At 35.6% G+C, this 18,268-nt stretch overlaps 1 long non-coding RNA gene across 2 annotated transcripts in view; it reads right to left on the reverse strand.

Moving 5' to 3' along the window:
- The window catches only part of LOC107975927 (uncharacterized), an 84,130-nt gene that overhangs the window by 57,561 nt on the left and 8,301 nt on the right, over positions 1-18,268 (reverse strand). For both annotated transcript variants that reach the window (XR_008549056.2, XR_001719467.3), the window contains exon 2: positions 11,700-11,979. This is a non-coding gene — a long non-coding RNA (uncharacterized LOC107975927). Of the gene's footprint in view, positions 1-11,699; positions 11,980-18,268 lie in introns of those variants that run through there.

The raw sequence follows: 18,268 nt of genomic DNA on the forward strand, positions 1-18,268 counted from the left end.
TGACAATGCTTTCTGTATGATGTTTATTATACCAAATAAGCTGAACATGTCTCTTTTGGGCTTCAGAAGACCTAATATCAAAAATTAATGAAGTCAACAGAACTGAATTTAAAATTTGATATTAGAAAGTTTGTCAAATATAAAAAGCTTAAAACACTTCATATCACATAGTAGAATCACAGGTTATTGTAAAATAAGTCATTCATTTAGCCAAAATGATAACTCAAAGATTTCCAAGAAAAGGCAAAAGTCTTTATTCTTTGAGAGAGGAGGCCTTAATTTCCCAAACAACAAGCCCTTGAAAAGACAGCATGAGGCCAACTAAATCTGTCTCTCAAATCTTACAAACAAATCTATTAAATTTTAAATATCTTGACTAAAAGATATAATTTTCATATACCTTTTTATAACCTCCTATAATTTTTTATTAAATAGTTGGTTAGTGCTCCAAGAAAACCTTGTCAATCTGACACAGGGTCCTAGATGCTGGTTTGCATTAGTGTGCTTTTGATATTAATGTTTAATTTACAGAGAAACTCTGAACTAATTTTGTCTCTCAAAATTGGCCCTTACAACCTCAAATGTCCACCTATTCTGCAATAGTGCCTGGGTCCAGAGGTATTGAATAGTTTTAATTTCTGGCTCTGTGTCTCATGAACATGGTGTATTTTGATTGCCATTTTCTCCCAGGTCTGAAAATGAGGCTTTAATTGTTGTCAGTGTTGAGATTTAGCAGGACTTAGTGTCCTTTTTAGACCCATGCATCAAAGCCCTGTAACTTGACAGCACAAGGACTTTTAAAGCAATACAGAAAGTTACATGGATAAGATAACCTTAATTTTTAAAATGTTTAAATCTCAGTTTTTCTAAGCAAATCAAAATTTAGTAACAATAACCTAGGAATTATTTTGATAAAATGTAAAATCCGTTAGGCCATTTACCAAAAGGCAAAAAACAAAACAAAACAATAAAAACCAATCTTCTGCAGTGGGACTACTTTTCCCTATAAGGAGTCCACTTAGATAACCTGCAAGTCAAAACTAATGAAAATGGTACTTGAATTAGATATAGGAAGAGTATGAAGCCAAGAGCACAGAATGTTATACTGGAAGAAAATATGTCCTTTAGACCTTTAAGGTAAAACATTTTTAGCTTTGGGCCACAAGAGTAGTTAGAAGCTGAGTGAAAAAATTACAGGAGCTGACAAAAAAGTTGAAGGAGAAAGGTATTATCTCAGGCCTTCTTGAAGGAGAGAGAGCTGAAAACAGTGAGACACGATAAAAGTTGAACTTTTGGGTTAAAAAATTAAAATCTTGTAATTTTATTAAGCATAAATAAATACCTTAAGAAAATCTTGTTGTTCTAACCAATTCTTTAGCATATTAGTGTATTTTTAATATCAAAGCCCAATCTCTAAAAGACTACTATAAATAATTTCCTTTTAATTATAGCCAACTTAATCACAGTTTTTTTCCATAAATTCTCCTTTTACAAACCTTATTACAACTTATACAAACCATTTCCAACATGCTTGGACTTGCTGTTTTGTCCTAAACATCCCTCATTCCTAAATAACCAGTGAGTTTACTTTAGGACAAAAATTTACCATACAAGATTCTTTCTCATATAAAATTATTCCTTTTAACCTTTCTTATCAAAAATATCTCTTTATATTTATTATTTTCTTTACTAGTTCTTTTTACTTTGTTTCAAAAATAACCTTTAAATAACTTTTGAATTAGACAAAAATTATTTTCCTTCAAATAAGATTTTTAGAAAATTCTTATAATTAAAAAAAATTGGAAATGACCTAGCCATTTAATAAGTATCTAGTATTTAATTTAATGTAAGTTTACATTCCAAATTATATGATGTTTATTCCATTTACCTAATTTTTTTATAGTTTACTGAGATTACTTATGAAAACATTTAAAGTTATTTCCCTGTTAACCATTTTAGAGCCTGTGAATTTCCTGTGTTTACCTAAGAAAGAACCTTAAGGTTAAATAGACGTTTTGTTTGTTTGTTTGTTTTTGCCAACAATGCAGGATTTTAGCTATTTTCATTAAACCAACAATATTTAATGCCTTCTTGATTAAAAAAATTACACAAACAAAGATAATTCTCTTTTTGGATGTATTTATAGCTTTATAATCCTCATGACAAATTTTGACACCTTATAATATCTAGCAGAAATAAATATAACACTATTTGACCAATAAATCTAAACAATAATGTATGTTGACAAATCTGAAGACACATCTAATTTTATTTTACCAATAATTTTAAAACCAGCTTATCTATTAGAGGTTTACTTAAGTCATGTGAACTTGAAAAAGTGTTTGGGCTTAAGGTTTCTATTTTTCTGATAAAGTATTTGATACAAAATTTTTTTTCTTTAAGCCAATTAATTAGAGCTCTTTTATATACTTTGGTAGTGAAGCATACACAAGACATGTAAATATGCAGACGTTTTAGATACACAGGTAGTATTAGATCTTATAGATCCATAAGACCCCTTTTTCCTCCTATTTTAGACATCCAATTTCTTGATAATCTGTTTCATTACCCTAGGCAATTGTCAGACAGATAGCCCTAAATTTGCATACTAAAGGAAAAACTCAGGTAAAAATCAGATAGTGAAATTTACGTCTCAAAGTACATATATGCCCACACAAATACACACGCACACAGAGATTGAGAGAGAGAGAGAGAGACTGGTTTGTTAGAGGGAGTTAAAAATGAATGCCAAGTCAAACATAAAATTCTAGAAATCTACCATAGGATTTTATAAGGAGGCCAATATTATTTAAATAGGTAGTTTTAAATTTAGTCTCTGTCTTTTAACTGGACCTCTGAGCTCTGGGCAGAGCCTACCATGAAGCCTGGGTCTCCAAAAACAGAGACATATCATGAAACTAGGCCAGGTAATGCTTTTACAGTGCACTTTGTCGCAAGGACATTTCTCTAAGTGTCTAAACCATGTCACTTCTTATCTTAAACACCCAAGAACAGCCCCTGTTGTATGTAGTAACTATTTTAGTAAAAAAAAAAAAAAAAAAAAATCAGGTAACATAATACAAAAGCAAGCAGCTTAAGGTCTGAGAGGAACTTGACTGTTTGTAGTCTTGGAATTCCATAATGAAAAACAGAGATTTCTTGCCAGAATGGAGTCTGGGGCCTTCACTGTTTTCTTTAAGACATTCCAGGCTGTTAGAAATTATTTTAGGTCCCTTATGTAGCAGAGGGGTAGCAAGAGGAAGGAGAGATAGACAGAAGTAAATGGAGAAAACAGAATTCAGTCAACTGAGAAGAAAAAAACCTTTTTCCCAAAAAAACAAGATAATGGGAGAGAACAAAAGTATAAAGGCCTTTTAAATACATATATTAAACACTGCATATGTATGTACATATATATTCAGTATTATGCATATGTATACACATATACATCTTAATTAGCTTTTAATTAAGCTGACTTTTAATCATTGAGCTCTTTAAAATATCATTTAAAATCTCTTATTACCATATTTTATCTGGGACAAACTGATTTTTCAAAGGTAACACAAATACCAATCCAGAAAGGATTTGATTTACAAACCAAACTCAGGCTGCCATGGTGAAAGGGCAGAACCTTAGCTACTGAACTACAGCATGGAGTGACCACCATTGTTGCTCTTATAGTTTGGCTTTGCTAGCAAAAGGTGGCCTTTTTACATAAATAAAGCCCTTCAGGTAGTCAAAATCTTTCTTTTTTCCTTTTCTTGGCCATTTTTTTTTCTTTTTCCTATTTTTGTACACAGCTTTGGGAATTTAGGCAATTCAAAGGCTGTGTTCCCCATAATTTGGAACTTTCCTTCAGATTTAACCAAGTCAAGCAGAGTTGGTCAAACCCAATGGGAGAAAGACTGAAATAAAACAACAAGAACAGAAACAAATAAACAAAAAACCAAGCAAAACAAATAAATGATCACACAACTTATATGATTATGGAGTGCTCTAATAGTAAAGAGAAATTAAGACCACCTAGTTGTTAATCTTAATTTTTAGTCATTAAGGAGAATTTCCAAGACAAAACCACAATTCAGCTACTTACCCAGAAATGCGGCCCAGGTTGAAACTGCTCTCTACCACCTTAGAAGCAGGGAAAAAACTCTCAACCTTGCCTTCCCTGTTGGAAGTGAGCTAAAGCTCCAGAAAGGAATTGCCTGCCTCTAACGTCATGGAAGCAGGAAAACTCGCATTCCTTGTTGTTAGTGAGTAAAGCTCCAGAAAAGGAGTTGTACAGCAAAATAAACCTCAGATCTCAACCAAATTTGGGAGATCAGAGATTCTCTGGAGTGGGGAGCTCCTATGCCTTAGCAAATTTTCCTACTGGTTTGAGCAATAAAGATAGCTCAAGCTGGTCCCAAGCACTGATGGGAAAGTTACCAAAGGTCAGGGCCACTGCTACTCAGAAGTCCCTTCTGATGATCACCAATTTGTAGATCAAAAAGTACCTGAGAGAGTTCCCAATCAATTTAGAAGTTTATTTTTCCAAGTTTAAGGACATGTCCAGGAGAGAAGTCTGTGTCTTTCTCCAGAGATGATTTTCAGGGCTTCAATATTTAAAGGGAAAAAGCAGTCTTAGAGGAAAGAGGGAGGGTATGGTCATATTACCGAATCCACATGTTGCAAGAGGAAAGGAGCAGGTAGGAGATAGTCAATTATATATTCATCTCACACTCACTAAATTGGCACTTTACATAAGATAAGGGGAACATAGAGTAGCTACCCGTGGAGACATTTAACTTTTTGTCTGTAGTTATTTGCTTAGGAACAAAAAGAAAGGCACTTTCTTGCATGATTCAATCCATGAAAATAGGACATCATCCCATTTATTTATGTCTTTTTGAATTTGTTTTATCAATGTTTTATAATTTTTGGTGAACAAGTCTTTCATCTTTTGGTTAAGTTTAATCCCTAAGTATTTTAGTTTTTGTTGGTGATGTAAATGGAATTGTTTTCTTTCAACCTTTCAGATCATTGTTGATTTATAGAAATATCACTAATTTTTGTATGTTAATTTTGTATTCTGCAACCTTGCTGAAGTATGTTTTAGTTTTAACAGTTTTCCTTGTGGAGTCTTTGGGGTTTTCTATGATTATGTCATCTGCAAACATAATTTTCTCTTCGATTTGTATGCCTTTTATTTCTTTTTCTTGCCTGACTGCTCTGGCTAGGACTGGAAGTATTATGTTGAATACAAATGTTAACAGTGGACTTCCTTGCCCTATTCTGGATCTTAGAAGAAAAGCTTTCAGTGTTTCTCCATTGATTATGATGTTGAGGATTTTGTTTTTTGTTGTTTTTTTGTTTGAGACGGAGTCTCACTCTGTAGCCCAGGCTGGACTGCAACGGCACGGTCTCAGCTCACTGCAACCTCCGCCTCCCCAGCTCAAGTAATTCTCCTGTCTCAGCCTCCCTAGTAGCTGAGATTACAAGTGTGCACCACCACGCCTGGCTAATTTTTGTATTTTTAGTAGAGGCGGGCTTTCTCCATGTTGGTCAGGCTGGTCTCAAACTCCTGACCAAAAGTGATCCCCACGCCTTTGCCTCCCAAAGTGCTGGGATTACAGGCATGACCCACCGCACCCAGCCGATTGTGGGTTTTTATATATACCCTTATTATGTTGAGGTTCATTTCTTCTATACTTATTTTGTTGAGAGTTTTTTAAATCATGATAGAATGTTGAATTTTGTCAAATGCTTATTCTGCATCTATTGAGATGACCATGTGGTTTTTTCTTTCATCCTGTTAATGTGTATCATATTGATGGATTTTCTGTATGTTAAACAATTCTTGTATGCCAGGGATAAATCCCACTTGATTATGGTTTATGATCCTTTTAATGTGCTGCTGAATTCTGCTTGCTAGTATTTTATTGAGGATTTTGGCATCTATGTTCATCAAGGATATTGGCCTGTAGTTTCCTCTTCTTGTGATGTGTTAGGCTCTAAAATTAGGGTGATATTAGCTGATAAAATGAGTTTGGGATTGTTCTCTCTTCTAGTTTTTAGAAGAGTTTAAGAAGAATTGGCATTAGTAAAATGAGCAAATCACAGAAGAACAAATACTGTATGATTCCACTTATATGAGGTATCTAAAATAGTCAAACTCATAGAAAATGGTGGTTGCCAGGGCTAGGCAATGGGAAAAATGGAGAGTTGTTTGATGAGTATAAAATTTCAGTTATGCAAGATGAATAAGTTCTAGAAATTTGCTGTACAATATAATGCCTCTAATTAAGCATACTGTATTGTGCGCTTCAAAATTTGTTTGCGGTAGATTTCATGTTCAGTATTCTTACTACACACTCACAAAAAACAAACAAAGGAAAAACCACCACCTGGAAACTTTTGAAGTGACAGATATGTCTATTACCTTGATTGTAGTGATGATGTCACAGGTGTATGCATATTTCCAAATTCATCAAATTGTATACATTAATGATGTATAGTTTGTTGTATATCAATTATACCTCAAGAAAAATAAAGTAAGGTAGAATAAATTTTCCAACCTGGCTTTTTTTTTTTTTTAGATTGTCAGCTATCTAACATCTTTTGCACTTCTATATAATTCCATTTTAGAATTTGTGTGTCAATTCCTATAAAAAATCTGCTGTGACTTTCAAATGAATTACACTGAATCTCAGATTAATTTAGGGTTTACCGATATCTTAACAATATGGAATCTTCCAGTACATTACTATACTATTCCATTTGTTTTGGTCTTCTTTGGTTTCTCTCTGCAATGTTTTGTAGTTTTAAATTTAGAGGTCTTGCATATATTTTGTTAAATTTTTCCTAGGTATTTGAAGGGTTTTGTGGCTACTGTCATTGGTATTGCTTTTTTGTTTGTTTGTTGGTTCTGGGTTTCTGTTTTAAATAAACTTTGTAATTTGGAAACATTTTAGATTTACAGAAACGTTAGAATGATAGTACAGAGTTCTGGTATACTCCTGACCCAGCTACTCTCATTGTTAGTATCTTACATTTCTGATTTATTTTTGTCAAACTAAGAAAATTTTATTGGTGTATTACTAAAAATGGTAACTGAATTGCTTTTAAATTTTATTTTGAAATTTTTGTTGATATTATATAAAAATAAAATTGATTTTTGTATATTAAAACTTGTGTTCAGTGCTAAATGCATTTATTAGTTCTGTTAGTTTATGGTTTTCTTTGAATTTTCTACATACACAGTCATGAAACTGTTGACCGATGATATTTTTACTCCTTTATTTACAATCATTATGTTTTTTATTTCTTTATTCTGCCTTATAACACTAACTAGGAACTCCAGGCCAGGTATGTTGCTCACGTCTGTAATCCCAGCACTTCAGGAGGCCAAGGCGGGCAGATCAGTTGAGGTCACGAGTTCGAGACCAGCCTCGCCAACATGGAGAAACCTGGTCTCTACTTAAGATACAAAAATTAGCTGGGTGCGGTGGCGTGTGCCTGTAATCCCACCCATTCAAGAGGATGAGGCAAGAGAATCACTTAACCTGGGAGGCGGATGTTGCAGTCAGCCAAGATCCTGACACTGTACTACAGCCTGGGCAACAGAGTGAAGCTCTGTTTCAAAAATAGAAAAAAAAGAAGAAGAAAGAAAGGAAAGAAAATCCTACTAGGAACTCCAGCACAGCAGACATCATGTCAGTAGGTATCTCTGCCTTGTTAGCAACCTTAGGTAGAAAATGTTCCTTTATTCTGTTTATGTGGTAAATTAGGTTGCCTGATTTTCAAATGTTAAATTAGACTTGCATTTCTGGAATAAACCCTACTTGGTCTTCTACAGAAATTTTAACACTTGTACTCTTTAATCGATCCTCTCTTGTGGGACCTTTGTTATTTTAAGGATTCTGGTATTTTATTTTATTTCATTTTTTTTTTTTAGATGGAGTTTCGCTCTTTTGCCCAGGCTGGAGTGCAGTGGTGCAATCTCCGCCTTCCGGTTTCAAGTGATTCTCCTGCCTCAGTCTCCCGAGTAGCTGGGATTACAGGCATGTACCACCACGCCTGGCTAATTTTTGTATTGTTAGTACAGACGGGGTTTCACCATGTTGACCAAGCTGGTCTCAATCTCCTGACCTTGTGATCCTCCCGCTGCGCCCTCCCAAATTGTTGAGATTACAGGAGTGAGCCACCGCACCCAGCTGTATTCTGGTATTTTTAAGTAGGATTGTAGTAATTATCCCTGCAGCGAAATCATTACATACTTTCATAATAATTTCTACATGAGCAATCCCTAAAAATGGAATTGCTGGGACAAGGCATTCAATATTTGTTATAAAATTTTCCCCTAGAAGTTTTGAATAAACATATCCTCTATTTCTACCAAAAGCATCTCCTCTACAGATGCTCCTCTGCTTATCATAAAGTTATGTCCCAATAAACCCATGTTACAGTTGAACAATTATAAGTTGAACCATTGTAAGTTGGGGACTCTTTGTATAGCATTAATATATATAGTAACCAACTCTGGATGCTATCATGGTTTAAATTGCCAATTTTATAAGCAAAGATGTATCATTTTAATTTATATTCATTTATTCATTAATGAAGTTAAACTTTTTTGCAAATACTTCTTGGGCATTTCTCTTTTTTTAGTGTAAAATGCTTATTCATATCCTTTGTCTATTTTGCCAATTAGAGTGTTAAATTTTCTCTTAATGATTTGTAAAAAAAGGTTATATTTATCTTAAGCTTTTGTATCAACTACATGATATGATAATAATAGAGTTATTAGGAACAAGTTAGAATACAGATTAGAATCTCAGAGATTAAGGCACTGACCTTAAGTGGTAAATTACGGATGATGCCAGATTTTAAAGGATGGTGAACACTGTCTTCTGTAGAAAATAGAAAGGCTTTAATAGGGAGATATATGATCTAATTTACATTGTAGAGCAGAGGTCAGCAAACTATGGCCTCTGGGCCACATCTGGTGCATTGACATTTTTGTAAATAAACTTCTATTGGAATATATCTACAACCATTCATTTATGTATTGCCTATGAAAACTAACATGTGAAGGGGGCACTAGCTTGATCTGCCACATTATATTTCTTTTTTAAAAAGCTGCCAGTAGAAGGCACTGAGATAAAGGTGTAAATTATCAGGAGAAAAATTAAGAAAAGACAGGTCCTGTACATCAGGAAAGGGAGAAGGTATGTTCTCAAAAGAAGAGCATAGAACACACTATCCAACTTTGCAGACAAGTCAAGTAAAATAATGATTAAGAAGCTGTCTATTATCAGTCAGAAACCTTTAAGACAGTTTCAGCAGAATAATGGGGGTGGGAGCCAGATGGTGGGGGGTGGAGAGGAGATACTTGGCACTGAAGGAGTGGAGGGAGCAAATGGCTCATTCAAAAAGGCTGGCAATGAAGAAGGAAAGAGAAGAGAAAGATATACAGTAGTTTAAATAAGAAATATTTAATTTATGTGATGCTTCAATTTCAGGCCAGGTAGGTACTCAAATAACTCATTTTTTTTTCCTTTGCAAAACTTCAAGTTCTTATAGCAGCAAAATAAATATATTTTTTCATTAAGGGATTATCTCCCTATCTCATGTTAATATGACACAAAAATAACATTAAGAGCTTGGTTCATATCACATAACATAAACAGTCGTCTTGCAAAAGTTGAGAAAACCCAAGTCATGAGACGTAGGGATTTTCTAGGTGTACGGCTCACCCAGATGTAGCCCCACAAAGTGGTATGTATCTTGATGCAGCCAACCAGTCCAGGATCTGTCCTTTTAGCCTTTCAGACTTAGAAACTCAATTTCATCAATGTGAACATATTTAGCATATTCGGGAAGGTGATTCATACTAACAAAGCTCATCGGGGTCTGATATTTAAGCCATTTTCTTTATTTACAATAAGGAGTTTGATTGCCAAGCAGTCTAGACACAGTGAGCCCTGACCAGTGAGCCCAATTATACCTAGGGTATTTGGGAAGCAAGAAAGCAGGATAAGGAGTTATTTATTGGAATGTGTAATGACATCTGGCTTTGATGTGACAGTCTTTGAAATAGTTATATTCCTGTCGAGTGGATTCTTGAATCGGCCTAACAGAGCATTCTCTCTTCAGGTGAAGGCATGCTCTTACAAATTTGCTTCCTCTGCACCTTTATTTCTAAATTTCCTTTTGAAGTACATATCCATTCCTTACCGCTGTTAATACCTTTCTGCCTAGGAACAGACACATCTCTTTAAAATGTTCTGCTTTTCTCTGCATTGAATGCATTACGGATGTTATTGCTTAGCTTTCAAGGTTCTTTGAGGACATCTACAATCACTCCATATAGATGACAACATTTCATTTGTAATGATGACTTTTACCATTTCTGAGGACAACTATAATTTCATTGTTTATTCTACTTTTCTTCAGGTAAACTTATTTCTTTACCTATATTTTTAAAAGACATCTTATATTACTACCATCAATTACCAACCCAGTTTATTTGACAAAAGTAAAAAAACCAAAAAGATAGGCACAATAAGGATTGTTATATTCTTCATATTCTTTAATATATTTAAAAATAATATTCTTTAATAATTCATTTGTTTCACTACTACCTCTACACTGATATGCCATCATTTATTATCACAACTGCACAAACATGATATTATTTTGTATTTTTTCATGCAAAGTCTGTTACAGTTCTGCAGTCCTATCCTGTTGCTGATGATTGCAAAAGTATTACCTTGTAATAACATCAGCACTGCTCTGACTTATCAAATCCTGACGTGACTGTCAGCTCAACCTTTAAAAGAAACTTAAAGAAAATATGAGTTGTTTATATGAAATGTTCCTTAGGATAGTATCATTTAAATCAGACCAACTTCCATGGAAATTATCTAGTATGTCTTTCACAAAATTCTATAAAAGAGCTCTGATGGTGCACTTAAAAGGCTATCATTAAACCATTTATTGCTGTGTAGGTGCTGATTTTAAAACTTTTTCTCAGACATAAAAGATATAGTTCTTTTGGACATACAACATATTGTTATTTTGCACAATTCATTCTATTGAATTTGTATAATACTCTTAAGACATTGTAAATGTCTGAAAGTAACTATGAGGAAGAAAAAATAAAGAATTATGGGATTTGTTGAAAAAGGGACAAAGGGTATATTTTCAGAGGCTATTTGAGAATATATAGGGGAGCTGATTAAGTACAGACAATCCCGGAGGAAAGCCTAAGAAAAGTTTCTCTATCCTTTTAGTTAGCAGTGATTGTGGATAATGCTCTTTGTCCAGAAAGTTTGTGAGCAGAGCTTCCAGAAAGTAAATATTGTATTCTCAACCATAAGATTTTTAGGACTTTTCACTAAAAGATAGCAATTGTACCTGTCACATAGCATTAAATCTTTATTTCCAAACTTAGGTTTAGGATGATATAGAAAACCACAACCAAATTTTAAATAAAATAATAAACATCTTAGTAATAGTTTAGGTACCATAAATATTATATATAGGAAATACAACTAAACTGATGAGCTACATACACATCTTAATCTCAGAGCTTTTTTGCATTAGTTTCAAACACATCTTAGAAAATAGTAGATATTTGTTGGCTGTTACCTCAGCATCCATTTCCATTTTTTTTTTCCAACCAAAACAAACCTGATTTCCTTAGGAGTACTTACCCAACCTCAGTATAAAGTGACCATATGGATGGAGTGGACAGACCTCATCCCCAGGTTGAGTCCTGCAGAGCGTCTTGCACTTGACCACAGTGATCGATCCAGAAATGGAGATGTATCACATTTTGGCCAATAAAACTTTACAGATGTGCTAAGGACTCCTACAAGCGAAGTTTCCTTGCTGCTGTGGGAGTTCCAGGAACTTTCCATGAATAGTGTGAGAAGAATGTGAAGTTCCTTAATGCTGCCACGAGGGGATCTAGTATGAAAACTAGTCCAGCATCTGCAGGAAGACAGAGCTACAAGAATCAGAATGGACTCAGTGTCCAGATGGCAACACGAACTGATGAATTAAGTCTCCCTTTTATAAAGCCTAAAATTAGAGCGGTGTGTACACAATTCAATTACATGAACTCACACTCTCCAAGTTTTTTCCTTCATAATCCACTTTGGTTCAGGTTTTTTGTCACTACCAAAAGCCTCCCAGCCAATGTAGGAAGGTAATTTGGAACACTGGAGGAAGTATTGTGGTCAGGAGGTCTGAGTTCTGGTTTAGTTTTGCCATTATTTGTGTGGTCTTAAGCAAGTTCTTTATAACCAAACCCTTTAACCACTGTATCCTTTTTACAAGAGCATTCATTCTAGATGATTTCTATTAATACAACATAGAACAAATCGGCTAGATGTCTACCAATTCCACACATCTTTCTGAGTGTACAGGTGGACTGTATTTATTGGCCTCTCATTAGTTCAGTTGGGGAATTGTGATTCAGTACTAAAAGATGGGATGTAGACCAAAGTGATGAAAACCACACCAAGGCCTTTTACTTCATATGATTCCAAAATCCTCTCTTCCTTCTGTTCAATGACTATGGAGGCCAAATACTGAGGATCGCAGAATCAGGGATCTCTGATTTTTATTAGGATTCAATACCCTCTTCCTCCAAGTTTTCAACCTAACTTTCACAAAATATTTATAAAACATTCTGAAAACTTTCCAATGTATTTCTGTTCTTCCAGGAAAACTTCTCCTGGATAAAATATTTGTTAATTGCACTCATGAAACTGCCTCAGAATTACTTCACTAATAAACTTAAACAGAAATTATGTATGATTTACAACCTTCACCCAAATTTAAACCTCATTTACAAAATGAAAAAAAAAATCTTAGTGTAGAGTTAACTGCTGTTTTTTAAAACTCCCAAATTTGTTGTTATACAACATTTATTTCTTATTCACCTGGAGCCCAATGTGGGTAGAGTAGCTCTCCTAGAATTTTGAACAAATGGGGTAGACTAGGGAGTTATGATTCAGGATGAAATAATCGAGGCATCCTGTGCATGGACTTGAACCTGCCCCTCAGCAGATGAGAATCCACTGCAGAGCCTTGAGTGGAGGGTATGGCATATTAGGGGAGCCAGTCAAGAAGTGAAATGACCGAGAGACATCAATAAACTCTCTAAATCAATGTTGGCAAGTTATTCCACTATCTCAGGCAGGAGGAGACATTCATTGATTCAACTGATTCTTAAACCAATCTAGAAATTTTGTATCAGCCTTCTAAATTGGATTTGTCTCTCCTAATTAGTCCCAGACAGACCTTTGTCCATCACTCTACTTATTGGATACAAGGAATAATTCACTAATGCTAAAACAGGATCCTTCCAATTATCATTTTCATCTAAGATTTTGTGCCCATTGAACGTTGAGCCAATTGTGCATAACTCCATTTCCTTGCCTGCCAACCCAAACTCAATACAGGGAGAACCACCTCAGCTAATTCTATTTATTTTAGAAAAGATATCATTACAACCTAAACTCCTCAAAAGCAGGAACAGTATCTTATTTAGCTTCAGAGAGCCAATGACTGTCTCAGTATCTGGCACTTTGCTCCACCGTTTGTAGAATTGACAATGGTCAGGAAATAAGGCTCTCTGTCTAGTAGTGACCTCTGGATACCCAATTGTCTTGGGAACTGAAAGGGGCAAGAGACACCACCCACAGAGAAACTGAAAAGTTTCTGTGCAAAGAGAGATACTGTTCTCAGCAGTATCTGTGTGGCAATACACACCACTGCATATTTTCTTTCTGCTTTCCTATGGTGGTTAATGTTATATACATACAAACAGACATGTATACACACACACACATTCCATGAAAAAGGTAAAAATCTTAAGAAAATGTGTCTTACTCGTTTCTAATATTTTCTATGAAAATAATTGTTTTTTTTTTTTTAACATGTCAAACTTTCAGTAAAGATTTCTGAATGAGTGAGTAGAAAAGGTTAAAGCCCAGTGCAACATCTAACGTTAGTGAGGTTTTCTGTGTAAGTTTCTTTGGAGAGGCATGCTGGGGGAGGAAAATTTAAGGTAAAGTTGTGTCGATTGCTGCAAATAGACTGGTAATGTCTAATGTGTTTATAGTCATCTATTTGTATGGAATGAAAAGAGACTACAAAGAAGATCTTTTTCTTCACTCAGGGTCTTCTGGTCTTCCATCTAAACTCTGGGGAAGGCAAAGAAGGGCCAGCTACGACAGAAGCAAGAAGAGCTATTTTCACAAAGATTCTCTGAGATAAGAAATGAAAACACACTTTTAATTAATTTATTTACTTTGGAGACAGGGATTCACTCTCACCCAGGCTAGAGTGCAATAGTGTGATCACAGCTCACTATAGCCTCGAATTTCTGCACTCAAGTGATCTCTCATCTCAGTCTCCCAAGTAGCTGAGATCACAGGCTCACAGCACGATGCTCTGTGGAAACATACTTTTTAATTTTTTTTTTTTTTTACCAAATTGGTAAGAGTGAAATTCCATAAACACCAGGCCCTTGCAAGTTCACCAGCCCATGCCCAATTACTCCGGGGAAAAGGCCTGGGTAGCTTATACCTTCATCTCCATGACTAACTAACATCACCACACTGCGAGTTTGGCTCAGGCTTCTTGAAAGCCACAACTAGATCACTGTGGTGTTGGGAAGGAAGGTGAAATCAAATTTGCCAAATGTTTGTTTGAAGAGCCCAATATGCTTGCAGGATGTTCAGGTTTATTTGGTGGTGACCACCTATGCCAGTCCACAGAGAGAGGTTGTTATTGCTGGAGGACGGGTGAAAATGGCATCTCACATTCACCTAACAACGCTCTCACCTTGGCTTGCTTTGAACCAGTAAGCAAGCAAGGTAAATGATATACATGAGATTAGAATATAGATTCGTGGCTGCAACAAGCGGGAGGTTCTCTCAGAGTCTGGGGATCTCACCCTCCCAGAGGAATGAATCAGTAGGTCAGAGCAGCTCTGAAATGTGGGTTCACTCTACTTTTTACATTTCCAGCTTGATGAGGTTAAGTGGCAACCCACAGTCAACAGTCCGTCCTAACACCATGAAATAAATGTTAGCTGTGCCACAATCAGATAACTAAGTTACTTCTTTGTATCATTTCTTGCTACATAAGTGGCCCAAGTTGAAGTCTGGTGCAGCAGACAGTCTATGGTCTACTAAAGACAGGAATTTTGTTTTTGAGTAAACAATCCACTTTAGACCAACTTTGGTGGTAGCAAAGACTACCCACTCAGGAATATTTAGGGAGGCTTGTGCAGATGTGTGAAGATGGGGAGAAACCCTACCCTGTCCTTTGCTTCACATAAAAGAGAATCAGGTGAAGTCAAATGATCACAAGGACTGGGGCTAGACTCCTGCTCCTAACTCAAGATACAGACCTTTTTAAAGGAAGAGTACTTTTGATCTCTATCTTAGTTTGAGTTCTCCCAAAAGCAGATCCTGGGGCAAGAATTTAAGTGCAAGTAGATTATTTAGGGAAAACCAGTAAGGGAGTGGAGAAGGGTTATAAGGAAAGGAAGTGAGTCAATAAAATGTGCACAGTTAAGCCAGCTACTGTTGAATGAGCAGAGATACAGCACCTGGACTATCCCACCTTGTTGATGAAGAGGCTGTTATTTATAAACTCAGTCACTGACTGAAGACTGCTCCCTGAGGGAGTGTTAATTCCCCAGAATTCCTAGCCTGCCACACATGGACAGGGGTGCAGAAAATGCCTTCAAACGCGGAGATGCACATATCAAAAACTGAAAGTACACTGGAGCACAGTGAAGTCATTTTGAGAGAAATGGGAAATGGATATTATTATATACTAATATACCTATAAGAGACATAAAACTTGCCTAGGTAAGGAGTAGTCAGGGCTTTGCACCAGCAGCATCCCTGGAAAGAATGTGCAGTGATTTTTCAGGGCTCATGGTAGACTGACTCTCCAACAGCACTCACAGGATGCAGGGTAACATATTTATTTAAATAGAAAAATAAAGTCAGCTAATGGGTTTGATAAGGATATGGGCTCTACCATAAATATGACTTAAATTTGCAGCTACAACATTTTAATGAAAATATATTTAAAGCACATAAACAAAACACTATGTGCTAGAAGTTCCACTCTTTGCAATTAATAAACTTAGTATATAAAAATTTAGCATTTTAAAGTAAACATGCATAAAAGGGTCTTGGTTTAAATTTTTTTAGTTAAAATTTAGAAGCCATATGAGCAAAAATAGCTCATAATTGTCTTACAATTATGTGAGCTACTCAATATCCTTTTAAAAAGGAGAATAATATTCAGAGGTTAGGTAGCTGGGTGGCGGGTCCCAAATGCACAGCAAAGCTGGGTCAGCCAGGACCCTTTGAACACCACTGTCAAACAATCAAACTGAAGCTTCTGACCCAATACACAGTGGCACTGCTCACTGTGCCCTGGATGTCACCACAGGCATCAATGTCATGCTCCTTTATGAATTTGCTCTTGCTACAACTGGTATGACCATCAGAGTCGTTTCTCTACAGGATTTGCTGCTTTGCAGCACCTGCCCTCAATTCAATATCTGTGGTAGTCATAAGCAGAGCCTAGGCCTCTTTCACTGCAAGAAACATCAGAAAAAAGGTGGCTGATATATTGAGCTCTATCACCAAAACTTGTAAAATAGGGAACTCTCAAGAAATAAAAAGACAGTACTGAGGTTAAGCAGCCAAAAAGCAATGACTAATGTCCCCAACAAACAGCTGTCTTTAATAAGAATTATCTTTTTGTTTTCAAAAAATCTCTCTGCTGAGATTTTGTTTCAATTCACTGCATTATTTTGACATGTTGGTGATTTTCAATTTAGTTTCTGGTGCATATGTTAAAATGCAGACCATTATTTTTGATCATGCCACATGCATGAAAAATTCCATTATGTGAGTTATTATCACATGGGGTAAAGACTTGGAAAAGTTCCTGCATATTCTTTTTGTTGTTATTTTTCATTTCTTTTCCTGCATATTCTTGACAGAAATTCTAAAAACAATAGGTAGTAGGGTAGGTAGGGAGGAAACAATACAGACTTTCTCTGAAGTCCTCTGAGGTTTTGCTATGTCTGTTTATTCTCAGTGCAAGAGGTCAAGTTCAGAAAAATGGAAGAATCATATCTCAAAGCTAGTCAAAAATGGGCATTATGAGAATACATGAGGCCGGTCAGAATGATGAATTGGTAATATAAAAGCTCTGGAAATCTCATTTGTTGACATTAGAAAACAGCGGTCTGCAAACTTTCTGTAAAGAGCCCGATAATAAATATTTTAGGTCTTGTGGGCGTCTGTTGCAATTACTCAACTCTGCTGTTGTAGCCTCAAAGCAGCCATAGATGATATACAAATTAATGATTGTGGTTGTGTGCCAATAACATTTACTAACAGAATGATTTCCCCAAGGTTTGTAGTTTGCCAACCCCTGTTAGAGAAAATAGTAATGATACAGATACTTAATATTGAAGAAATGGAAAAAATGCCACAGAGGCAGGAAAGTGTTGAATCTGTCTCTTCCTCTTTGTAAAGAGTTAGGCCCAGGAATCTGAGGAAACAGTCACAACTACTCAAATCTGAATAACCTTAAGTGATCCTTTGTCTATATATGTTGGTTATTTCTTGACACTACTGTGAATTTTTCCTGGGCAACAATCTCAATGGCAGTGCAGCACATTGGAGCTTGACTGTCTAGGTTTAAAGACTAGTTAATTACCAACAAAACGAGTTCGGGCAAGAGACAAAACCTAGAGAAAAAAACAGCAGAAACCACTGGAGTAACAGAGGTGTGGAACACAGTAGGTACTTGACGAAGATGACTTAAGATTTATGTAAAGACTGAACGTGTACCACTACTTGTCATGACAGTGGAGCATCCACTTTATAAGAATGACAGTATAATGAGAAAAACACACAAATATATTAAATAATACTTTGAAGAAACTCACCTTTTACTTAATGTCACCACAGAGGAAATTCTGGGTAGAAGTTTAGAATTTAGAAGACTTTGTGCCACAGAAAAAGATGGCCATGAGCAATAGTACTTAAGTTGCTTAGAATGAATAAAAAATGTTCAAAACCTCCTATGTACAGTATAGACACTACTTTTATCCAGGAAGACAATAAATTAAGAGGTTGCATATCTGTATCACTTTGTATTCCTTCCATAACAAATCGCCACAAACTTAGTGGCTTAAAACAACAAAACTTTATCAACTTACAGT

This window comes from Pan troglodytes, chromosome 6, assembly GCF_028858775.2.
Source record: "Pan troglodytes isolate AG18354 chromosome 6, NHGRI_mPanTro3-v2.0_pri, whole genome shotgun sequence".
In the NCBI taxonomy this organism is placed as follows: Eukaryota; Metazoa; Chordata; class Mammalia; order Primates; family Hominidae; genus Pan; species Pan troglodytes.